Here is a 24,869-nt window from a genome sequence, read left to right as displayed (position 1 = left end):
CACATCTGGAGTGATAATGGAACAGAGTTCAAAAACACTGGTCTTGATAATTATCTTGATGATCTTGGTATTACTCACGAATTGTCTGCTCCTTATACTCCTCAACAAAATGGTGTCGTCGAAAGGAAGAACAGGATGCTGGTTGAGATGGCAAGAACCATGCTTGAAGAATATCAGACTCCTCGTCGCTTTTGGCCTGAAGCAATCAACACTGCATGCCATATCGTCAACAGGGTATATCTTCACAAATTCCTCAAGAAAACCTCATATGAACTCCTCACTGAGAAGAAACCCAATGTAAGTTATTTCAAAGTCTTCGGTGCAAAATGTTGGATTAGAGCTCCTCACCATAGCTCACCATTTGCACCTAAGGCACATGAGGGTTTTATGCTCGGTTATGGAAAGGACTCGCACACCTACAGAGTATTCAACAACTATGACAACAAGGTTGTTGAGACTGTAGATGTGCGGTTCGATGAAACTAATGGCTCGCAAAGAGAGCAATTGCCTCCTGATCCAGATAAGTTGTCTCCTCGGGAAGCAATAAAGCTCAAAGCTATTGAAGACATTGTTCCCACTGAGGAAATGGATGATAAAATCATTCCCAGCACTGATGAAAATCAAGAAGATGCTCCTGAGGAAATTGCTCCAGAACCAATTCCTCAGCCCAGACGAAATCCTCAACCAGCTCATCCGAGGATTGCAAATGAAGTAGAACTTGACAAAATCCTCAATGACATCAACGAGCCACGTCCTCTCACTCGCTCAAAAGCTTCACACTTAGTTAACTTTTGTGGGCACTTCTCCTTTGTGTCTATCACAGAACCTTCAAAAATTGCTGAGGCTTTCATGGAACCGGAGTGGATCCAAGCCATGCAAGACGAACTTCTTCAGTTCAAGCTGAATAACGTATGGGAGCTCGTCAAACGACCAGATCCTCGCAAGCACAATATCATCAGAACCAAGTGGATTTTCTGAAACAAGCAAGACGAGGATGGCCAAGTGGTGAGGAATAAGTCACGACTTGTAGCCTAAGTCTACACACAGGTTGAAGGAATAGATTTTGATGAAACTTTTGCACCTGTTGCTAGACTTGAAGCTATTCGAATACTACTTGCTTATGCTAATCATCATAACATCATCTTATATCAAATGGATGTGAAAAGTGCATTCCTCAATGGTAAGCTTGAGGAAGAAGTATATGTTGCTCAGCCCCCATGTTTTGAGGATCCAAAGAATCCAGATAAAGTCTTCAGACTTAAAAAAGCGCTCTATGGTCTCAAGCAAGCCCCTCGGGCATGGTATGATACACTAAAGGAATTCCTCATGAAGAAAGGCTTCAAACCTGGTTCACTCGATCCAACTCTTTTCACTAAATCCTATGATAATGAACTATTTGTGTGCCAGATATATGTCGATGACATCATATTTGGTTGTACTGACAAACGTTACAGTGATGCATTTGCTTACATGATGATTGAAGAATATCACATGTCTATGATGGGGGAGCTGAAATTCTTCTTAGGACTTCAAATTCGTCAACAACACAATGGAATCTTCATATCACAGAAGAAATACCTCAAGGATGTTCTTAGGAAATTTGACATGCATGAATGCAAAGGTGCCAAGACTCCAATGCCTACCAACGGCGACCTCTGCACTGATGAAAATGGTAAAGAATTCGATCAGCACGTATATCGCTTTATGATTGGCTCTTTACTGTACTTATGTGCATCTAGGCCAGATATAATGCTTAGTGTTTGCATGTGTGCACGTTTTCAAGCAAAACCGAAGGAATCACAGCATAAGGCTGTGAAGCATATTCTTCGATACTTAGATCACACACCAACACTAGGATTATGGTACCCCAAGGGATCAAATCTTCATCTTGCGGGATATTCTGATTCTGGCTATGCTGGTGACCATGTGGATCGCAAGTCATCCTCTGGCACATGTCATTTACTCGGAAGATCACTAGTTTGCTGGTCCTCAAAGAAGGAGAACTGTGTTTCACTCTCCACTGCCGAAGTTGTGTACATTGCTGCTGGTTCATGCAGTGCTCGATTGCTATGGATGAAGCAAACCCTCAAGGACTACGGCATCAACATGAAGAATGTGCCTCTCTACTGCGAGAATGTGAGTGCTATCAAGATTGCATACAACCGAGTACAGCACTCGAAGACCAAGCACATCCAGATTCGTCATCATTTTCTTCGGGGCCATGTCCTCATTGCAATATCCTCATCGACCATGTGAAGACTGACGATCAACTAGCAGATATCTTCACTAAGCCCGTGGATGAGAAAAGGTTTTGCAAGTTGCGGTATGAGCTAAATATCTTAGAATCTTCAAATGTTTTGTAAAAACATGCACACATCCTAACACTTATGCAAAATTGATAACTTAGATGTGCAACACACGATGAATCGATTTTATTCAATCAATGAACAATATCACTCTTAGTGTGAGGAAATCAACGAAGAAATTGATTCTCACGGCCCTACGACAATTGTACGCGCCGTCTGTAATCAACATTCTTATATGGTGGGTCACGCCACCACTCAACTTGAAATTCTTCAAAAGTCGATTTTCTTCAAAACAGTTGTTCTTCAAACTTGTTTTTCTTCAAAACTGAAATTCATTATCATGACGCTTTGTCACAAAATCCTCAAGTTAATCAAAATTCTTCAAAAACACTTGATGATTTTTGTTAACCTAGATAGACTGTGAGTTCAAGTCCTCAACAGCATTCACTTATAGCTATTTCTTCAATTTGATATTTCATCTAAGTGAATGTGATCGGACCCTACTGTCCCTCTATGCGACTCTCGCCTAGTCTATTCAATTCTTCATATGCGTTCTACTTGAAACTTTGTTCGAAATCCTCACTACGTCCTTGTCAGCTGATGATTTTGTAACAAAATCCTCAAATCTTCAAAAATATTTTTTATTGTTACACAGTAACTGAACCCTACTTTCGTAGTTCGGATAACCATGATCTCCACCGCTTCGGTCGTGGGCTACATGTGTCCTGCGAAGACGTAGAGACAAAGGCTATTTGGTCCGATAATTTCGCGCCAACAGTTACCACCTGTCTATAAATACGTCCCCATCTCCCTTCGGTAAAATCTTCTTCCCATCGCCCTCCTGCTACAGCAAAGCTCCAAACCCATAGCGCCACCGCTAGAAGTCTCGACGCCGGCGAAGAAGAGCTTGACTGCCTCGACCTCTCCGTCGCCGAAACCACACCAGAACCGGACCATCTTCGTCCGCCGCCGCCGTAGCTGTCCTCTACTGCCAAGTTAGGGCGCATTGGACTTGCACCGAAGAGCATCTACTACTACTTCCTTCTCTGTTCTTTGTGCGCGCTATCTAGGGTAAAAAAACCCTATTTTTACAGCTCGTTTGATCTACTATTTTACCTTCGAGATGTGAAATCTGTTTTTCTTCAAGTATCCATCAATTTCTTTTTCCATCAAACACTACCATTCCTCAACTATTGATGAACTTCACTAAGCATCTAAGATTTTCACGAGATTCCTCAATTGTGCAAATTTTCGAATCTGTACAACTCTAGAACCGAAGAACAATGTGCTTAGACGAATTCCTCAACCACTGGTCAAATTCCTCAACTATACAAAATTTTCATTTCATCAAATTTGAGAACGCATATGACCTCTCCAAATTCCTCGCAACTATACTCTGTTCACAGGTACAAACATGTCAGCTGATGAATCTCTAGGTTCTCATCAACTTAACTCATTTGCAGCGTTTCTTGAAGAAAATCTGCAAGTTTCATCAGAATCCTCAAGAGTTCAATTTCCTCAGCAAAAGCCTTAGATGAAGAAAATGGAAGAAGAGAGGAAGCAAAAGGGTGGCAAGAAGATCGAGCAGAATACTGCCATAGATATCCCTGAGGATATATACCTGGAATACTGCACTCCTGATGAAGAAGAAACTATGCCCAAGAGGAAGACCAGGCTTCAAAAGATAGAACGCCGATGGGCTATGGAGTGGAAAGAGTACAGATTCGTCACTCCCAAGTATGCAAAGAAATTCGCTCTGAAGCCTACTGGAAAACGGCCTCCTCTTGAGGACTATCAGGATGCACACCCCTCAAGCCTAGAGGCAATTGATGACTATCCTGAGGAAAAGTCAAAACACTTGTCAAAGCTTCACAAGCAAGCAGAAGCTGCTGTGAGGAAATTCAATGAAGAATCTGCTGCTGCTGCAACTTCCGCCACTTCCTCTACAGCTGAAACTTCTGGCACGGGCATTCCTCAAATGAAGTCTGTGCCACCAAAACCAAAGGCTTCAAAGCCTCAAGAGAAAATGCCTCACAAAGCTGCACCAGCATCAGCTCCAAAACCCTCAGCACCTCCAAAGGCTTCAAAGCCTAAACAGAAGCAAATAGTGAAGCCACTGTCCACTGTCTCCATCTCCTCAGTCCCGTCTGCAACAAGATCCGAGACAAAGTCTTCACCGACTCCCCTGAAGTCTAAGGTGACTGCTGGGAGAGGAACAAGACCAAGCCCAAGAAAAATCTTCAAAGTTCCTTCTGCATCAGAAGGTATTGATGAATTTGATGATGACACTCTGCAAGCCATCATCAGAAACAAGCAAGAGAGGGTAGCTCAAGCTTCTGGCAGCTCCATTCCTTTGGCCATGGACCCAAAAGTCCTCCTAGATTACATCAACATCTGGTATGAGGACCCCAACACTCCAATCGATGATTTGAAGTTTCCCCCGGGCATCAGCCACATGGTGGCCACATTCATCAACGAGGCCAAGGGGAAGGAGCAGCAAGCCAAACAGGCTAAGGTTGCAAAGCTTAAAAAGGAGAAATTCCTCAGACAGAATCTCCTCAACCAAACTCGTGATGCACTTGTGTCAACACAGGCTGAATTGAAGACTTTGACAGACAAGTACTCTAAGCTCTCTGACCGTCAAAGTCTCAAAAGCAATTTCATCAAATTTGCCACTGAAGCAGTTGACAAGTACAACAAGAAGGCTGCCCCTGCAGCACCATCACCTTAGCCTCTGATTGAGGAACCAGATGATGAAACTTCTCATGCTGAGGAAATCCCTCAAGAAAGTCGTGCTAATGAACCAGCTATTGAGGAAATTGCCAAGGAAAAGCCAGCTGATGACTCTGCTCCAGCTGATGAAACTGCTTCAACTGAGAAAACGCCTTCACCAAAAGCTTCAAAGGTGAAGAAAATGACTCCGTATGCATCAGACGTGAAGAAGACCAGGGCTTCTGAAAAGGAAGCCAAGAAAAGAAAAGCTTCATCAGCAGAAGAATCAACTGAGGCCAAGCGTCTCAAAGCTCTTGAAGAAAATGCACCTCTGGATCCTGTGCCTCTCAACGTTGCTCTATCATATGAGGTCACTCCCTTCGAAAGTGAAGACAAGGAGCACGTGGCTGATGAGGAAATGAAGAATGCTGAGTCTGAGGAACTCACTGATGAGGAAATTCGTATTGATGAAAGTCCTTAGACCTTCATTCCTTGTGACGAAACTGCACAAGCATCAGCTGCAACAAGCAAGATCCTCAAGCTGAGGAAAAACAAAGTGAAAATCCTCAGCCTGATGAAATTCAAAATCCTGAGCAAACTCCTCAACTAGAGGCTCAGGCTGACCCAATTCCTCCTCCTGAGCAAAATCCTCAAGCTGAGGCTCAGGATTAACCAATTCCTCCTCCAGAGCAAAACCCTCAACAAGAAGTTCCGGCTGATGACATTCCTCAACCAGAGCATGCTCCTCAGCCTGAAGCACAAGCAGATGAAATTCCTCAACCTGAGGAACATGCTGAGGACAATGCACCAGATCCAGAGAATCATCTTATCATCCTCAACCCAGAAACTGCAATGATTGTCTCTCCTCAAGGCAAGAGGCAAAATCTTCAACCAATGCAGCGTCACCCGTTCTCCAAGCAGCCAAAGTTTCAAAAGGAATCTTTCTTTGAAGAACACATGTTCTTCATCGAAGGAAATCCCTATGACAAGCCTCGCATCAGGCATCTGAAGTTTTGGACCAGGACACAGCTCAACTACTATGCCTCTGTGGTGTGTGGAAGAAACAAGATTTTCAAGCACAGGCACATTCCTCACGTTGAGCTTGACGAAATTCCTTGCTTCACCCCAGTCCTCAACATCCTTTATGAAGCAGGACTCCTCCCTATGTGCTCAGATATCTGTGATTGGAATAGTGAAATCATTCTTCAATTCTATGCAACTCTGCACATCTCTGGAGATCCAATAGACATCAACACATGGGTGCTGGATTGGATGACGCGGAACACACACTTCAAGGCTCCTGCCAATGAGCTGCTGCGTGAACTACCAGTGTCAATTCCCTCAGAGCAGGCAGTAATGTTGTATGATGAACGTGAGCTGGCAAACAAGTTGATGGATGTCCTCATGAAGCCTTTGGCTAAGGGGCAACCACCAAGAACAACCTTCCTGGTTCATGAGCTGAAGTACGAACCCAGGACGGTTTACAGAATCCTCTGCAGCGTTCTTGCGCCAATCAAGGGTCATGATGATGAAGAAGACGTTGTAGGCATCATGAAGAATATCCTCTTCAACATCACACATGGCATTCCCATCAACATCCATGTTTTCTTCTTGAGGACTCTGGCAGAAAATGCTATGGCCCCTTTCGACCTGAAGATTTACGCTCCATGGATCATGAGTTTCATTAGACGCAGCTCAGGCATCAACTATCACGCTGATTTCAACAATCATATCGGTTATATGCCTCCTCTAAGGGTCAACAAGAAGACTTTCGAGCCTGTTGAAGGAAAAGGCAAGTCTGTCATTGATGAAGGCAGTCGGCCCCTTGATGGCCAGTTCAGAGAGCCGGATGCAAATTCCTCATGGGATGACACTAAAACCCATCCTCCTAGACCTGTTCCTCCAAGGGTGATGAATACCAGAGAGCTTCTTCTAAGTCTTCACCAAAAGGTTGATGGGAATCACAAGTGGGTCAAACACCAGTTCGGCGCCATTGTGAAAACCCTCAATGAAACACAGAATGCTGTGAAGCTTAACCATCATTATCTTCATGAGGTTTTTGATCGCACCTGGGCTTCACTGGCTCATTTGAAGACTCCACCAGAACTAGTAGAATTGGAGTTTGTGCAGGACATCAACTGGTCGTGGCCACCAAAGAAGAAATTTAGGCCAGTTCAAGTTCCAGACCTTGAGGACAGTTCTTTTTCTTCATTCCGCACTACTGAATCAGATTAAGATCAACAAGACACTGCCACCGGTCCAAGGAGGAAGTCTGCTCCCAAGAATCCTCACGCGTCTTCCTCAACTGCCAAGAAGTGAAAGTCTTCACGGACGTCAGTCCTCAGTTTGTCCCTTTTTGTCACTTGATGACAAAGGGGGAGAAACTTGAGAGTTAATCTTCACGCGGGATATTTTGGGGGCTTATAAAATTTATTTAAGTTACAAACTCTTGGCTCTTCTGAAGTGTTTTATGTAATGAGTTGTAACTTAAGCCCAATGGTACTCTGACGCTCTTGAAAGTTTTTTCTCCGCATGCTTATTCCTCAAAATTTTAATGCACGCATGCTGGAATTCGTCAGATACCATTTGTCATCATGCATCCTCAATTTCTTCATACTATATGTCATATGTATGCATGATTTACAAGACTCAGGGGGAGATCTCCATGATATAAATCATCAATGTGCATTTGCTGAGAAAAGCAAAATCCTCAAGATATGCACATCTTCAAGGGGAGTCTCTCTGAATCTTGATTTAAAATTCCTCAAATGAGTATTTACACTTCATATGTTTATTCCCGTTGAAGACTTAACCTAATTGTCACCAACCAACAAAAAGGACGAGATTGTAAGTGCATCTAGTGCCCCTTAGTGATTTTGGTGGTTTGAAGACTTATAGGTTAAGTATCTAATGTGTTCTTGAGTGTACACACGATCTATAAGTCGATGAGGAGTTTGAAATATTTGATGAATATCGACCCCTAAAAATGTATATCTTTTGCTGAAGAAATTGGTCTGAAGCTGAAGAATTGAATCGCGAAAAATTTGTGATGAAATTGATATTCCTCATGAAGATATTGAAATTGAGGAATTCAGTGTGTCCTCAAGAAAATCAATCTGAAGACTTTGAAGCACGAAGATTTATCCTTTCTGTTTTATTTTCTTCACACTTGAGTAATAGGATCACCGTACTGTTAAAGGGGCTCGAGGTAACACTTCGGTATGAATTTCCTCATGATGCTCAACCCAAGCCTAATCCTACAAAAAGCCTAAAGTGAGGAATATGAGAGCCATGAGGACTCTCAGAGTTGACGGTCCCGACTATTACCGATAGTCGCGCCACATCATTGGTCATATCCACATCAACGGTCATATTATTTAAGGGCATTAAGGGCATAAATAGCCGCCCCCCACAACCATTAGCTGGTTGGCTGCTCCGTTAGAAACTGACACTTGTCATAAGAGCACCCCAAATTCCTCAGAGTCTTCGAGAGTAATTCATTAGTGAGGACATACCCCAAACACCAAACCACAAACCAAAAACCAAGTGATTGAGCATCACTGAAGAAGTTGTTCCTGTGTGGGACTGAAGCCTTTAACCTTTGAGGACTGTGCATCCTCCAGACGGTTAGGCGTCATGGTCTAGAGCAATCCAGCAGTCAATTGTGGATCGCCAGGTGACCAAGTTTGTGAGGGTTTGGAAGTCTGCCCTGAAGACTTACCACGAGTGTTGGGCGAGGACTGTGTGTTCTTAGCCCAAGGAGAATGTGGTAGGGACTGTGTGTCCCGGGACTATGTGTCCTTTGGTTTCAATTCCAAGCCGCTCCAAACAGAAATACAACAGTCACACTAGTTGGAACTGGGTCATCAACCAGTGTCTTCACTGTGAAACGGGTTCTATTTCCTCAACTATTTATATTCCTCAGATTATGTGTTGATGATTTTCACTGTCACTGTTTGAAGAATTTGCTGAAGACTTTCTTTGAAATTCCTCAACCCCAAATTCTTCACGCAAGTTAATTCCTCATTTGTTTTCTGCGTGCCCGCATACTGTGCAAACTGTTTTTCATATTCTTGATTATGGAAAACGGTTGTAGTGATACTTTTCACTCCTGGTCCTTTGTTGTTTCATTGTAAGTTAGTCATCAGTGAGGAATTTCCTCAAAAGGAATTTCCTCAGTGATGAAATTCTGCAAATCTCCTATTCACCCCCCTCTAGTCGATATAACGCACTTTCACGAAGCCACCTCGAAGGGCCCATGCATATGGAGTGGAAAATAAGGGGAAAATACAAAAGATGGAAAATGTTTTGTAAGTGCATCTAGTGCCCCTTAGTGATTTTGGTGGTTTGATGATTTATAGGTTATGTATCTAATGTGTTCTTGAGTGTACACAGGATCTATAAGTCGCTGAGGAGTTTGAAATATTCGATGAATATCGACCCCTAGAAATGTATATCTTCGGTTGAAGAAATTGGTGTGAAGATGAAGATTTGAATCACGAAGAATCTGCGATGAAATTGATATTGCTCATGAAGAAATTGAAATTGAGGAATTAGGTGTGTCCTGAAGAAAATCATTTTGAAGACTTTGAAGCATGAAGATCTACTCTTCATGTTTTGTTTTCTTCACACTTGAGTAATAGGAACACCGTACTATTAAAGGGGGTCGAGGTAACACATTGGAATGAATTTCCTCATGATCCTCAACCCAAGCCTAATCCTATCAAAAGCCTCAAGTGAGGATTATGAGTGACATGAGGACTCTCACAGTTGAGCGTTCCTACCGTTTCGATAGCCACACAACATCATTGGTCTTATCCACACCAACGGTCATATTAGTTAAGGGCATTAATGTCAAATCATGTCGGGATGCTCCCAGGCGATAAATAGCCACCCCCACAACCGTTAGCTGGTTGGCTGCTCCATTAGAAACTGACACTGTCATAAGAGCAACCCAAATTCCTCAGAGTCTTCGAGAGTAATTCATGAGTGAGGAAATACCCCAAACACCAAACCACAAACCGAAAACCAAGTGATTGAGCATCACTGAAGAAGTTGTTCCTGTGTGGAACTGAAGCCTTTTACCTTTGCGGACTGTGCATAATCCAGACGGTTGGCGTCATGGTCTAGAGCAATCCAGCAGTCAATTGTGGATTGATGGGTGACCAAATTTGTGAGGGTTTGGAAGTCTGCCCTGAAGACTCACCATGAGTGTTGGGCGAGGACTGTGTGTTCTTAGCCCAAGGAGAATACGGTAGGGACTATGTGTCCCGGTACTGTGTGTCTTTTGGTTTCAATACCAAGCCGCTCCAAACCAGATGTACAATGGTCACAACAGTTGGAACTGGGTCATCAACTACTGTCTTCTCTGTGAAACGGGTTCTAATTCCTCAACTCTTTACATTCCTCAGATTATGTGTTGATGATTTTCACTGTCACTGTTTTAAGAATTTGCTGAAGACTTTCTTTATAATTCCTCAACCCCAAATTCTTCACGCAAGTTAATCCTCATCTGTTTTCTGCGTGCCTGCTTACTGTGCAATCTGTTTTCACATTCTTCATATTGAAAAACTGCTGTAGTGAAACTTTGCACTCCTGATCTTTTACTGTTTCCGTTGTAAGTTAGTCATCAGTGAGGAATTTCCTCAAAACAAATTTCCTCAGTGATGAAATTCTAAAAATCTCCTATTCACCCCCCTCTAGTCGATATAACACACTTTCAATTGGTATCAGAGCAAGGTACTCCCTTGTTCTGTGTGATTTTGGTTTAACCACCTGGAGTTTTAGTTATGCCTCGTCAACCCAACGGAACTTTTCACTGCCTTCCGATTCCACATGGCTATGCTATTGTGATGGTGGATCAATTAATGGAGAATTTTGAGCAGCTTGAGCTTGACTACCCTACAGGTGAAGGGGAGATTTAGCTAGTTCGTGTTGTGGGGAGTACATGTCTATGGCAGAAGGAGTTCATCAAGCTGCCAAACTGGACGCCTTCGCCTCCTCCGACGACGACGACGAGTCAGGGCACTCCGCCTCCTCCCCTCCTCTCCTCCTCCTCCTCCTCCGGCGAGTGATCAGGGCACTCCGCCTCCTTCTCCAGCTCCTCCGACACGTGAGGGCACTTCACCTCCTTCTTCGCCTACACTAGCACATCAAAGCAGTCCGCCTCCTCCTCCGCCTCGTGGGCCATGTCGGAAGGCAAATGCCGCCGCTCCAGCTCGTCCGACGCGTCAGAGCAGTTCGCCTCCTTCTTTCAAGCGGAAGAGATACACCTCCTTCTCTCCGGCAGCTAGCAGTACAAGCAGAAGCGGGAAATTCGGTCCATCTCTCAAGCCTGTGGAAAAGTTACCATATCAGAGGGCCAAGGAGGAAAATGAGGATATATGTTGTGCCGAATTGAGGGCCCATTTTGCAAAGAGAACTCCACCTCCGAAGGAGAAGCTAGATCCGGTGAGAGTGGAGCGCACTATCAATCAACTACAGCGTCCACCATCGCCTCCGTCTGATTCCAACTATGACCGCATTCTTAAAAAGACATATGCACAAGCTGTTCGGTCGGGAACTACTTCTAGTGATGCAAGGTTAGCAGAATGAAGAAGTGGGAAAACAATTCCCGAGCTCGATATCGTCGTCGCTAATCATCCGGAGATGGTGGCCGGTACCAATCCTGATGATTGCTTGCGGGATGATGTACCAAAAGAACAATACAAATACGTGCACGCGAAGCCTCTCGTCAAACCTGGTCATCCTGCTCTAACAAAGATGATGCACAGATTGCATGAGTGGTACATGAAAACCTGCAGGGAGTCTGGGAAAAAATCTATGCATGTGGCAGTGAAACCAGAGCACGAATTCATTGGACTTCCCATGATTACTATTCAATTTGAGGAGTTATTTCAGTTATACAATAAAACGGCCCTTGACAAACAACTCATGGCTTCCTACTGTCTGGAAGTATTACTTCTATAGTTAAGTGTCGGGACCCCGATCCTAAGCCATAGGAATCCAGCCTGTAACACATCGCATCTCTTTGCGGTCTCACGCACGGTTATCCCCACGGCTGCAGCCTGACCTTAGCCGGGACCGTTTCCGCCTTTTGACTCGCGTATGCAATTGTGTCGCTAGCAATCCAATGTCAAAGAACCCGGATCGACATGTCTAGTCATAAACTCAAGCGGCAGTTCCGTACAGAGACAGGCATACATGACCCAGCAAAGCAGGTGTCGGTCATCAGTGAATGTAGACAAGTCGTAGCAAGCTACAAGGACTCCATTACATACAAGTGACATTTCCCAAAGGGACACACACAACAGCTAAGAAGGACACATGTCGGTCAACCAATGTGTCCGGAGCAGTAGTGAACTACCATGGCTCGATGGAATCACAAAGGGGCATTTCCCCGTAAGGAGTGCTACCAAGGCATACGACTAGGTATTCGAACCCCATACATATCAAGTACAACACACATACGCATGGATCCCGATATGTATAGATACATCGATGGCATCACAACATAACCATAAAAATACAAACTTTATTTAGAAGGCTCGGAAGAGCCTCACACATAATATTACACAGATCGGGGTCTCACGACCCATTATCACCAGTCATACACAAAAGTCTTACAAGCCAGCGGAAGATTAAAACTGTCTGAGTAAAGATAAATGGAAAGATAAAGGCACATGGCCTGACTATCTACAGACCCAACCTAGGGCCAGATCGTAGCTGGGACACCAGCTACTCGTCGTTGTCAACGTCTAGGTAGAACCCTCCATTAGGGTCATTAACAACCTCTGAAACAATTTATTAATCAAACATGAGTACAAAAGTACTCAGCAAGACTTTAGGATAATCTATCTACTCATGTAATGTATCAACAAGGAGTTGTGGGTTTTCATGCAGAAAGCTAGCATTTGACTCTTGGCTAAACAACTTGCATTTTTAAATAGTTTTGACAACTATGTTTCTCGCACACGATTCCACTAACACCACAACAATACTCTATCATGGAATCATTCCGTCTCCCTACGGAAATGCCATCCACGACACTCACACTTATCTTGACAATTTTATGAGTAGCTATTATAGTTATCTATGAACAACATATGCTTCCAAGTAGTCCATATCCGCGGACACGGCTATTCGAATAGATCATAACCCTACAGGGGTGTACTTCTTCACACACGCTCTCACCACTTATCGCTATGTGCATGTCATGCACCTCGGCAACCTTCAAGCGGAAGCCCAGCGAGGGAGTCGGCCACGACCGTTAACCACGCTAATACTTAGTCTAGGTCTATCGCCTATCGGAGGGTAACCCGTACGGAAGTCCGGCCGAGGTTTCCGCCACGACACCAAACGATGTGCGCAGGGTTCCCAAGCCCACCATCCGGGTGCCCTAGGTACACCGTGCCCCTGCCTACCGAATCATAGCCCACCTCTAACGCCAGTGCTACGGACGGCCTCGAGCATAACTATAAACACCAGAAACTACTTGCAACTCCTGGACCGAGTACTAGGCGAATAATAAGTCGAGCGGGTCATATTTTAGGGCCCAGCATGTGGTAGTATCTCGACTTGGATTACATACACGAAACTCGGTTCCTAAGGACGGTTCCAATGAAACAACCCGCCATGTACTCCTACATAGCCTTTCACCGGTACCTTTACCAAATCAGGTTCAACACACAACCTTTACTAACTGAACACATTCTCATGATCTTGTTCATCACCCAGATGACAGACCATACACAACTCTAAGCATAGCATGCATAGCAGGATAAGACACATCATGGCTCAAGCAACTACAAGGTATGCTAGGTTGCAAGGTTCAGCTATTTACTGTGACAAGGAAAGTTCATGCGAAGGAAGTGGGTTCAACTAACGTGGTAAAAGCATTGAAAGCATTTGAACCTAATGCAATAAGTAAGGGCAGGAGCGAGAACATGGGATTTATCGGGATGATCAGAATGGTTGCTTGCCTTGTTGCTCAGCAGAGGGGTGATATCCGTCAGTCGGATAATCAGTCGTATCCGGAGGGGCGGAGCCTACCGGAATAACAACAATCAATCAATATCAAACATATGCAACAAAATGATGCATTAAATGCAATGTAGCATGGTTTGAGATGACTAACAAAACCTTTTGGGGTATCTTGATTTGAAATCATAATTCAAATATCATTTGAATTATAATTTAGCAAATTCTTTTAATTGATTTGACCTGATGTTGTTTCATAACTTTGTTTTTCATGCATGAAAATAGCACCATTTGATTCCTTGATTTTTCTGATCATTTTACATATATTATTTGTCAAATTTGGAGTTATATTCAATTTTCTATGAATTTCCAAAGTTTTGAACTTATTCTGGAATTCATTTTAAACAGAAAATCAGTTATTGCATCAACATGACATCAGCACGTCAATCTAGCCGTTGAATGTCAAACCTGACCAGTGGGACCCACTGGTCAGTGACTCTGGCCAGTTTTTAGTTTAAATTTAACTTAATTAGCTAATTAACAAGGTTGGACCCACATGTCAGTGTCTGATTAGGTTTTAAAATAATATTTTTTTTGCTAATCTTAATTAGCGTGGGGGCTGGCCCCACTTGCCAGTGACTCAGGGGAGTCAGATCCACCGGCGGCGAGGTGGATCTCACCGGCGATGAGCCTCCGGCGACCACAGAGACGGCGGAGGGGCTCGTGTTTTCCATTCCGGCGACCAAACTTCACGCGGAGGGCACGAGACGAACGACACTTCACCCGCGGTTCCATTTTTGCACGCAGCACGGGGTGAAGTTGCCGGACATGACGCCGGCGATGAGATCGGCGGCGGCCGAAGCTCGTACATCATCGGGGGCACTGCTACGAGGCTCAACACGCGCGGGGCTAGGCTCCTACAGCACCTACACAGCGCACTGAAGCCATTGGTGGCCTCAGAATGACCAGCCGATCACCGGAGGGCTACCGGCGACGAGGTCCCGCGGAGGATCTCGTCGGGCTCCTGTGGAATCGGGGCCTAGAGCTCGGAATCGAAGGGGGAAATGAGGGAGAAAGAACCCTGAGCTCACAGGGAGTGCAGAGGCGACGAGAGCAGGCTCGGGGATGGTCTGAGGAGGAAGAATGACGGCGGTGAATGTCGGCAATCCGAGGAAGAAGACGATGGCATCATGGCGTCTCAGGGGTTCTTGGCGTCGCGCGACTGGCTGGAGAGCTTCAGGGGACCAAGGCGAAGCAGACGCGCAGCTCAGGTGAGAGGGAGAAGGGCTGGAGTGACGGCGAGCTCGAGCTCAGCTCGGGCTCTAATGGCGGCCGAGAGGGGGAATGAGCTAGTGGCGAATGGCGAGGGGATGAGCACGGGGAGCTTATCCCCTTCGCGCCAGCGCGATGCGATGGCCAGGCAGGCACGCAGGTGCGTGGCAGCGCCGGAGGGAGCGGCGGCCACCTCCTGGTGTCGACTGGCACAAGGAAGACGACAGGCGCTGAGGTGGGCTGGGCCTCAGGTGAGCGACAGGTAAGGTTTTTCTTATTTCTTTTCTTTTATGTTTTCTGTGTTGTTCTTACTGACTTTGTTTTGTTTTATTTTTGGTTCCAAACTATTCCTAAAATAGTTTGAATGATATTGGAGCGTTAGTTGGAATATTTCCAACCACATATAAAGTTTTCAACTTTTTTTGGAAACTTTAAAATATTTGAAATCAAATATATACTCCCTCCGTTCCATAATATAAGTCTTTTTAGAGATTTCACTAGAGGACTAGATAGGGATGTATATAGACATACTTTAGAATGTAGATTCACTCATTTTGCTCTGTATGTAGTCTTTTAGTGAAATCGCTTAAAAGACTTATATTTAGGAACGGAGGGAGTAATTGATTCCAGTAGCTTTTAACTTAAATTTAAAATGCCAAAAGTATTTTGAAAATATGATTCACCTCGGATATCTTGTTTTCAACATTTAACAGAAAAGATGACCTTTTCTAATGGCCATTTTGGGATCATTGATTTGGCACTACTTTGGTTTTCTTTTGAATATAGAGTTTGTTGAGGTTTTGCTTTGATTTCATTTCCTTCCTTGAGTGCAGTTCAAAATCTTAAGATGCAATGGAAGAAAACATGAGCTCAAACTTGCTAAACCCTAATGGGGATCAGGGATGTGACATTAAGTCTCTAGCTCAGCTCGTTCATTGCATGTATATATAATTATCCTCACTATATATTATGTAGATTGAAGATCATCGAATTAAAAAAGCAGGAATCGTCGACGTTGGGTTTATTAGCCCAGATGCCATAAATGAATTGACGGTACGAAACTCAATCAAAGAGACCGAGGAGAACTTGCTAAACTCGTTCCTTATACATAAGAAAGTGGAAATAATCTTTCCTTACAACTTCAAGTGAGTGTTGTTGTCTTCTTTGTAAACTCGGTCTCGCTTACTCGAGGTTAATTAAGTAATGTAAGTGATGAGTTATATATGCGTGCGCAGAGACCGGTTTATTCTGCTATCCATTGAGGTTGGCAGGGCAGTAGTAAATGTCTTAGACTCGAGACATAAAGACGAAGAGGATTATGAGGACATTACTGCAATGCTCAAGAAGTAAGTTCAGTCAGTATACCGAGACCATATCGGCATGCAACTTTTGTTAATTTCCTGATATTAAGTAATCATTTTCTTTGCATGGTAGGGTTTGGACGAATTTCGCTAATATGGTTCCCGGTCTAAACAAAGAGCTGCAATTTACGCACCCCAAAGTAAGTAGTACTAGCTAGTTCCGCGCATCCCTAATTGATTCAAATTTTCATCAATATATCATTAACATGCTTGCTTATCAGTTTGATTGAACTCTATTCTCGTAAAGTGTATGTACCAGAAGGAAGGAACTCTTTTATGTGCATACTATGTATGCGAGTTCATTCGCCACTCGACCTGTGAGCGGGTCTTCTATAAGAAACAATTTCAAGTATGTAAATAGTATTCACAATTGTGTTGAGTTTTATTCATATATATGCATGTATTGAACCCCTTCTTTAAATTAGATCTACGAGATGCGGGATCAACTCCTACCATACGATCGCACACGAGCAATTCAAGAGGAATTGGCGGGATTCTTTGTTGACCACGTCATATCTAAAGACGGAGAATGCCATGTGGATTTGTCATTGATCTTAATTAGATGATGTTTTGGATTAATTGTAAAATAAGATATATTGTATATATGTAATAGCGTCGGATAGATATACGGAAACTTGTTGTTCGACCAAGCATGGAGATATAGATGACACTTCTCTCTATTAGCTAGCTAACACAATATGAAACCACTAAATTAACGCTCCAAACCCCATCCCCCCATTCAAAAAAAAACAAAAACCCCATCTCTGACCAGATGCTGACGCATGGATGCCATGTTGTCCCTGTTGGTGTGACCAACCGAGACTAAAGAACCTCCTGCCCGAGCTACCCGCAGAGGCCACGTGGAGACCCTTCGGTTCCGGTTAGTAAGGGAACCAGGACTAACGGTTATGGGCTTTAGTCCCAACCATTTAGTCCCGGTTCAAGAACCGCGCTAATGGGCCTCTGGAACCGGGACAAATGTGCCATTTTCTACTAGTGAATGCTTAAGGGCTGGCACGCCATTGGCTCCATAGCCTCCCTAGAAATTTTATCGGAATCTGGGAAGATCTCAAGAACTCCTTCAGCCCCCGAATGCATATGACCTCATCAATGTTATCCAGAAGGATGGCGAATCAACTTGGAAATTTTGGAATCGGTTTTTAACTAAAAAGAACCAAGTTGTTGACTGTTTAGAAACCGTGGCCGTTGCAGCATTTAGGCACAACATCTGGGATGAATGGTTGGACTGGCAGCTCAGAGAGGATAAGACAAGGACCATGGCGGCCCTCACGGCAATAATGACCTGCTCTTGCATGGGAGAAGATACTTGCTCACATGCAGCTCCCAAAGAAGCAACACTGGACATCGAAAGTCGGAAACGAGAATTTCAAGCTAGGCGCAACAAGCACAAGCGCCAAAACAAGAACAACGATAGTGATGTCAAGGACCCAGTAGTTCACACGGGATTCAATAGCTCATGGACTAGACCCAAAAGGACATCCTTCCAAGGAATCAAGGACGACCGAAGCGCTCTAGACAAAATACTTGAAAAGCCCTAGCAAATCCATGCCACCCCGGATAAACCCGCTAACCACACCAATCAATACTATTGGATGTTCAAGAAGGATTGTAAGGCTTTTTCCTGGGAGCCACGCAAGGTGGAGTCTAGGAGCGACGACGATGAGGACGAACCTCGGAGGCCAAAAATAGTTTCCCTCTAAAGTAAAGGAAGTGTACATGACTTATGTAACACACATTCCTAAAATGAAGAGAAAACATGCACTTCGGAATGATTACTTCATAGAGCCAGCAGCCCCGAGGCTCACCCCCTTGATGTCCTTCCCGATTACCTTCGATAAAAAGGACCATCCGACTAGCATCCGTCATGGTGGATTAGCCGCCCTATTTTTGGACCCCCATTGTCGACGGGTTTCACCTTACACGCATCCTTACGGATGGTGGAACCAGTTTGAACCTGATATATGCGCACATGGTCAGGAAGATGGAGATTGATTCATCAAGGATCCTACCCAGCAAAACCACATTCAAGCGAGTGACACCAAGCATGGAGGCCTGATGCACATGCTCCATTGTACTTCAAGTTGTTTTTGGCTCGCCCGACAACTTCCGCTCCAGAAACTTGATTTTCTATATAGCTCCTTTCCCTAGCGGCTACCACACATTGCTTGGTCGTAATGCCTATGCCCGATTCAACGCGGTGCCGACCTATGCATACCTTAAGCTCAAGATGCCAGGACCCAACCAGATCATCACCATTAACGGCAACATAGAGCACTTCCTGTAGACCAAGGAGTAGATAGCAATCTATGGAGCCGATACCTGGATAGCCAAAGAGGAAACATGAATGGAAGGTCGGCAAAATTTACGGGGGTCTTCCAAACGCGTCGGCACGGACGCGGGTCAAACTCGTGTCCCTCCTAAATAGGTATACACACTTCCCTCCCCCTGCTACCTAGTAGCGCGCTATGTACCTCGCATACATAAATTCACACTTAAAAATTCTTTGTGACATCGGGGAGCACAAAATTATCATACCAGGAGTGTCATATGGGATGATCCGAACACACCTGGATCATGTTGATCTATTAGGCACATAAAGACCCACCAAGAAATCATTTCGGTAGCATCAAACAGTCAAACCATGGCTCGAGCCTCCTCGAGAATAGGAAGCACCAAGTACAAAACTCTGTCACATTGGCATAGAGGTTCCAAAATACCTGCGTGATCATAAAAAAATTGAGTGAGAAGAGGGGTAGAATTAAAATTCTTACGTCAAGATTCCTCACCAGAGTATAGAAGAGGAGTAAAAAGAATCCTAACCTCTGATATATAACTAGACTCAAAATAACGTCCATCCTTGCTGTCCTAGGCTGCCGACCTTGAACCCATCCTATGATCAAAGAAGAAGAAGAAGAAGAAGAAGAAGAATCTCCAAATAGAAAAATCATTGCACTCACGTCAAAGTTTCGCATTACTTGTACCTGCAAGTGTTTTTGTAGTAATCTCTGATCCAATGGGACTCAGCAATCTCATTTCCCTGAGTGATTAACTTAAGAGTACAAGCATAAGAGGGGGTGATCTACGCATGGTCGTGAACTTATAATGATCAAGAAATGATCCTAAACACCTACTTACGAGTCAAACATAACCCCATCGTGTCCTCTTTGAGATGCAGAACTCACGAGTAGAGACAGTCACGGTTGCGCACACAGTTTGCATATTTTAATTGAGCTCACCTACCGTTTTGTATGACCGAGTGTTACACAAAGTTTCCAAGTTGCCACATAACCGCGGGCACACCTTCCTGTAATATTTAACCCTAGAGGGGTGCTCCAACTAGTCCATCGCAAAGTACCACAAGCTGCGTGGAATAACCTCAACCACGAAAGGCCCATAGTCTCCTAGGAAATTCTGATGGAAAACCTCAACCTTAAGATAGCCAAAAGTATCCTCGAAATCAAGCACACACGACGTTCTAGAAGGGTAAAAAAATCCAGCAAGGCCGCCCGACGTGCCAACAATCCCGATAGGACCCGCTTATCTCGGTCTCACGACATAACTGGATCAGCGGAGTGTACAATGGCCTGATAGAAATCTCCTAAGTTGCCCCAGGTTGGTCCCGCACACGACTCTAGTTTGGACCAACACTCAGGAGGAGAACTGGCCGAGGGTTGATTCATTATCCACGGGGTGATCACCCCCTATGCAAATTTTAGTTGTTATTAAGCAAATTGTACCAATGTTAGTCCTTTCCAGAAGAGTTTTATCCCAAGACAAAAATCAAGGGGGTCCCCATAACTCCCCAAGCATGTTAGGAGCGCTCAATATGGAACATAACACCGGTACACAAGTAACTAGGGCGGCAATGGTGGAATAAAACACCGAGCTAGAAGGCCAAGCCTTCCACCTTTTACCAAGTATATATGTGCATTAAATTAAATAGAAATAATATGGTGATATCTCAAGAAAACCATGTTGTCACATGGAAGCAACTGCACCTACAAGTAGTAGCGCTATAAGAAGAGTGAGCAAACAGTACCATGGCCAAACAAAGGTTTGCTGGGATGTGGAGGGGTTAGAAGATTTTCATGGCAATGTCGAGAGGCTTGACATAATAGGTGGTAGGTAACAAGACATAACCAAAGAAGTGAGACAAGTAGCATAGCAAAGATAGTACTGGTATCTAGGGAAATGATCATCTTGCGTGAGATCCCGCTTGGAAGAAGAACAAATTCCTGAAGTAGATGAACCAACGTAGATGAATGAATCCTCACACTCCGAAGTGGATCGGAACCCTATTGAGAAGAAACAATCCGAAATAACAATCAACACACGATAACACCACAACATATGCAAGACATGATGCACAAACACATATGATGCATCTCTGGTTTAATTATGCAAGGCATGACAATCACAACAATCGAACGGTACACATTAACTGAAGCTCAATATGCATTGGGTTGCATACTAACGAAAATCCACATTCGAATCATTTAGTTCACTCTTGTTTATTTACATGACAAGTTTAAATGTTGTTAAGCATGGAAAAAGGTGAAGCATAAATAAACTATCTATCTATGCATTTTAAATGAGGTCGGAAACGACTTATAGCATTTCTAAAACGACCCCATAGGTTAAATGCAAAAGTGGTCGAGATCTGAACTAATCATATGTTATAATTATTAAATAGAAAACTAAAGAGAACCATGTGATTTTACACGTCATTCTAGTCGATTTACTTATACAGATAATTCAAAGCAGAGTTATAGTCTAAAATATATGACCATCACAAGATAATATGTCATGTGTGCAAAATGTATGCAAATGACAGCCACAAGTATGTTAAAACACATATGCAACAAGATATATGAAACTACATGAGATTCTAAGAATTTTTCATATCTAACATATTCAAAACGGAGGTACGGTTCAACAAATACAACCATCACAAGTTATAGCTATAATCTGTCCAAAAGTAGCAACATGGCAATTTTCCACATCAAAACAACAAGCTACAGGAATCTAAAATGCACAAATAAGATATGGGGAAGTACTTGACAATATGAACAACAATCATCTCCTAATGGCGAATAGAATAGGAGCATGGATCACTAGGAAATGAGCTCACAAAATGGCTACTTGAACACAGTTTTAGACTTAGTGAAAATATCAGTTTTGCACTACCAGAATTATCACGAAGGCATATTGACAATAGTAAAACTATATGTTAAAAGGACTTCCATGGCATGAAATTTAACAGGGTGATGGAGGGCAACATTTACTACAATTAACTTCAAATACTGCACAGAATCATTGATAGCATCCACCCAATATGGCATCATGAACTAAGCAGATTCTCAGACTTAGAAAAATTACACGGTGAAGTGCACATCAGTTTTCATCAGCATGGCATATTTGACAACGAAAACAACTAGCATGCAAAACCTATATTTGAAAACTATTGCCACAAACTAACAGAGGACAACATACTCTATCACTATCTTCATTGTACCAACCACAAGCACCTATGGATTACTAGCAAAAGGCATGGCAACATAGCAACAGAATAACATAGATTTCATACTTAGAATTATTTGACCCTACCAAATACCAACATCATGTTAGCATGTTAACATGATGAAAACTACAGCTAAACAAGATATACATGGCATGGGAAACCTACTAACATCACCTAGGCATGTCCTACTACAAATCACTCCATTTCACACATTCAGAAGAGTCACGTTTTGCTTAATTTGAGCTTCGCAAAATAGGAACTTTACCAAACAAATATTGCAGTGTTTAACATGATAGCAATTTTAGAGCAACAAACAAACATGTTAATGATAATCTACATGGCAACCCGAGGCATGGCATCAAAGTAGAGATATCCTAGAGCAATTCTGATGAATGAAGCACATGTAAAAGGCCTATGGATTGTTTGTAATCATCCATGAAAGTTCAAATAAAATAACAGTTTTAGATTATCACGAAGCACTTGCAACATAGATTTGAGCATGCAAATGCATCCTATTATGCATGCAAATGTTATAAACATGCACAGTGGAAAGAGTACATGATTGTTCATATAAAGTTTATGTAAATCAGAGCTACGATTATTTAGCTACAAATTAAATCATTCTAAATGACAACCATGCAAATCAATGCAAACAACAAGTTTAAATATTTAAACATGGATGAAAGTTGGTTACAATTAATCTACACAAAATTTTGTACATTTTACAAATATAAAATATTTTCATCCTATGCACGGTTATTTATTTATTGGAATTTTTAAATCATGCATTTTTCTGAAATTATGAAAAAACCTGGAAATTAGCTAAATCGCAGAGCAGAAAAATACACGATCTGGGCCCAATCTGATGGGCGCCAGATACTAACCTACGCTTAGGACGGAACATAGGGTGGTCCTCACCAGCATGGCCCTCGGCCGGTAGAGCTACGGTGCTGGCGCGGGGCGAGGCAAAACCCACGCGGGCACTTGGCACGATCAACACCCCGTGATGGGCCGACCCACAACGGCACGGCAAGCGAGAGTAGGTGGGCGCTGCGAGGAGTTGTTCCTGTGTTGGATCCCGAGCAAGGTCACGACAGCGCGAGGAACACACGATGCTCCGGCACCCATGACGGGGTAAAGACGACACGGATGAGGCGGATCGTGCATGGACGGGCTAGATTCGGCGGCGGCGGAGGTCGGGAGACGACCGACGGCAGCTCAGGCATGCAGCAGGATGACATTGTTATATCTATTGCTACACTTATTAGGCGGTCTGGCTACACTTTATTGAGACCGTGATACATCCCAAACGTATCTACACTTTATTAAGACCGTTTTATATGTTTTGCTACACTTTTATATCGTTTCACACATATTTGGACTAACCTACTAACTCAGTGCACCGAGTGCCATTTTCTATCTGCTGATGTCTATTTTGCACTCACTTTTACCCAATTTTCCGAAGCCCGAAAAATTCCAGGAAAATATATAAAAGATCAGCGTAGCGGAAGCTTCCAGATCACCGAAGATGGGCCAGAGGGGGGCCTGGGTCCATCAAGGCGACCTCCTGGCATGGCCTGCCCCCTGGCCGTGCAGGCAGGCCGCCTGGGTGGGTCCCACCTCCTTCATTGCACTCCTTCGGCGTATATTTAGTCCTCCGACAGAAAACCCTTCCACAACTTCTTGAATCGCGAATTTGTTCATCGTTCCGCCGCCGCAGCGCTTCCGATATCGAAAGCATCACGAGACCTCTTCCCGCACCCTGTCGGAGGGAGGATTGACCTCCGGGAGCTTCTCCACCGCCATGGACGCTTCCCAGACGTGCCGTGAGTAGTCCTCGTTGGACCATGAGTCCATGACCAGTAGCTATGTGATGTCTTCTCTCCAATCTTGTGCTTCAATGGTTAGTCCTTGTGAGCTGGCCTACATGATCATGGCATCTATGTAATTATCTTGCTATTGCTATGCTCGGTTTGTTGGGATCCGATGGATTATGAGATTATGTTGAGATTGTTCTGAGTTATATTTGATTATCCTTTTGTATTATGTTCCTTAGTGATTCATGCATATTCTTCGTTGCTATTTTTTGCTTTGACCGAGTAGTAGATTGTAACTCCAAGAGGGAGCGTTATGCATGATTGTGGATTCATGCCCCTCGATGTCTAGCTTGTGTGACAGAAGCATGAGACTGGGAAATGTGTTGTTGCCACCAGGGAGAAAACAACGGTGCTTGTCACCACGGTTGCAAGGATTGTTTACCTTACGCATAGTTCGTTAATGCAGTTGTCCATTGCTTTGAGTTTACAGTTTGGGTGCGCTCACAACTTAATACCAGCGAGATGTTCTGGATATATATCTCAAGGTGGATGATTAGTAAGTAGATGCTGATGAATAAACAATCTACTTGTCTTGGCGTACTGCCCATTACTATTGAACCTCTAACTATCAAGTAGCATAATTAGGATTGCGGTGTGTTCATAATTCTGTCAATATCCCAACTGTGATTTGTTTACCCAAGCATAGTTGTTTATCATCTTCTGGGAGAGAGACATCTCTACTGAACATCATGTGACTCTGGTCCATATCACCATCATTGTTTACACCTCCATCATTTACCGCTTTCATTTACTTTTTCGTGGCAATCACTATTACTATTCCCGCTTGTGTTTTGATCCTTTGCAAACTACAAGGCCGGAG

Source organism: Hordeum vulgare, chromosome 7H (genome assembly GCF_904849725.1).
Source record: "Hordeum vulgare subsp. vulgare chromosome 7H, MorexV3_pseudomolecules_assembly, whole genome shotgun sequence".
Taxonomy (NCBI): domain Eukaryota; kingdom Viridiplantae; phylum Streptophyta; class Magnoliopsida; order Poales; family Poaceae; genus Hordeum; species Hordeum vulgare.
Note: the sequence above shows the minus strand (reverse complement) of the source record.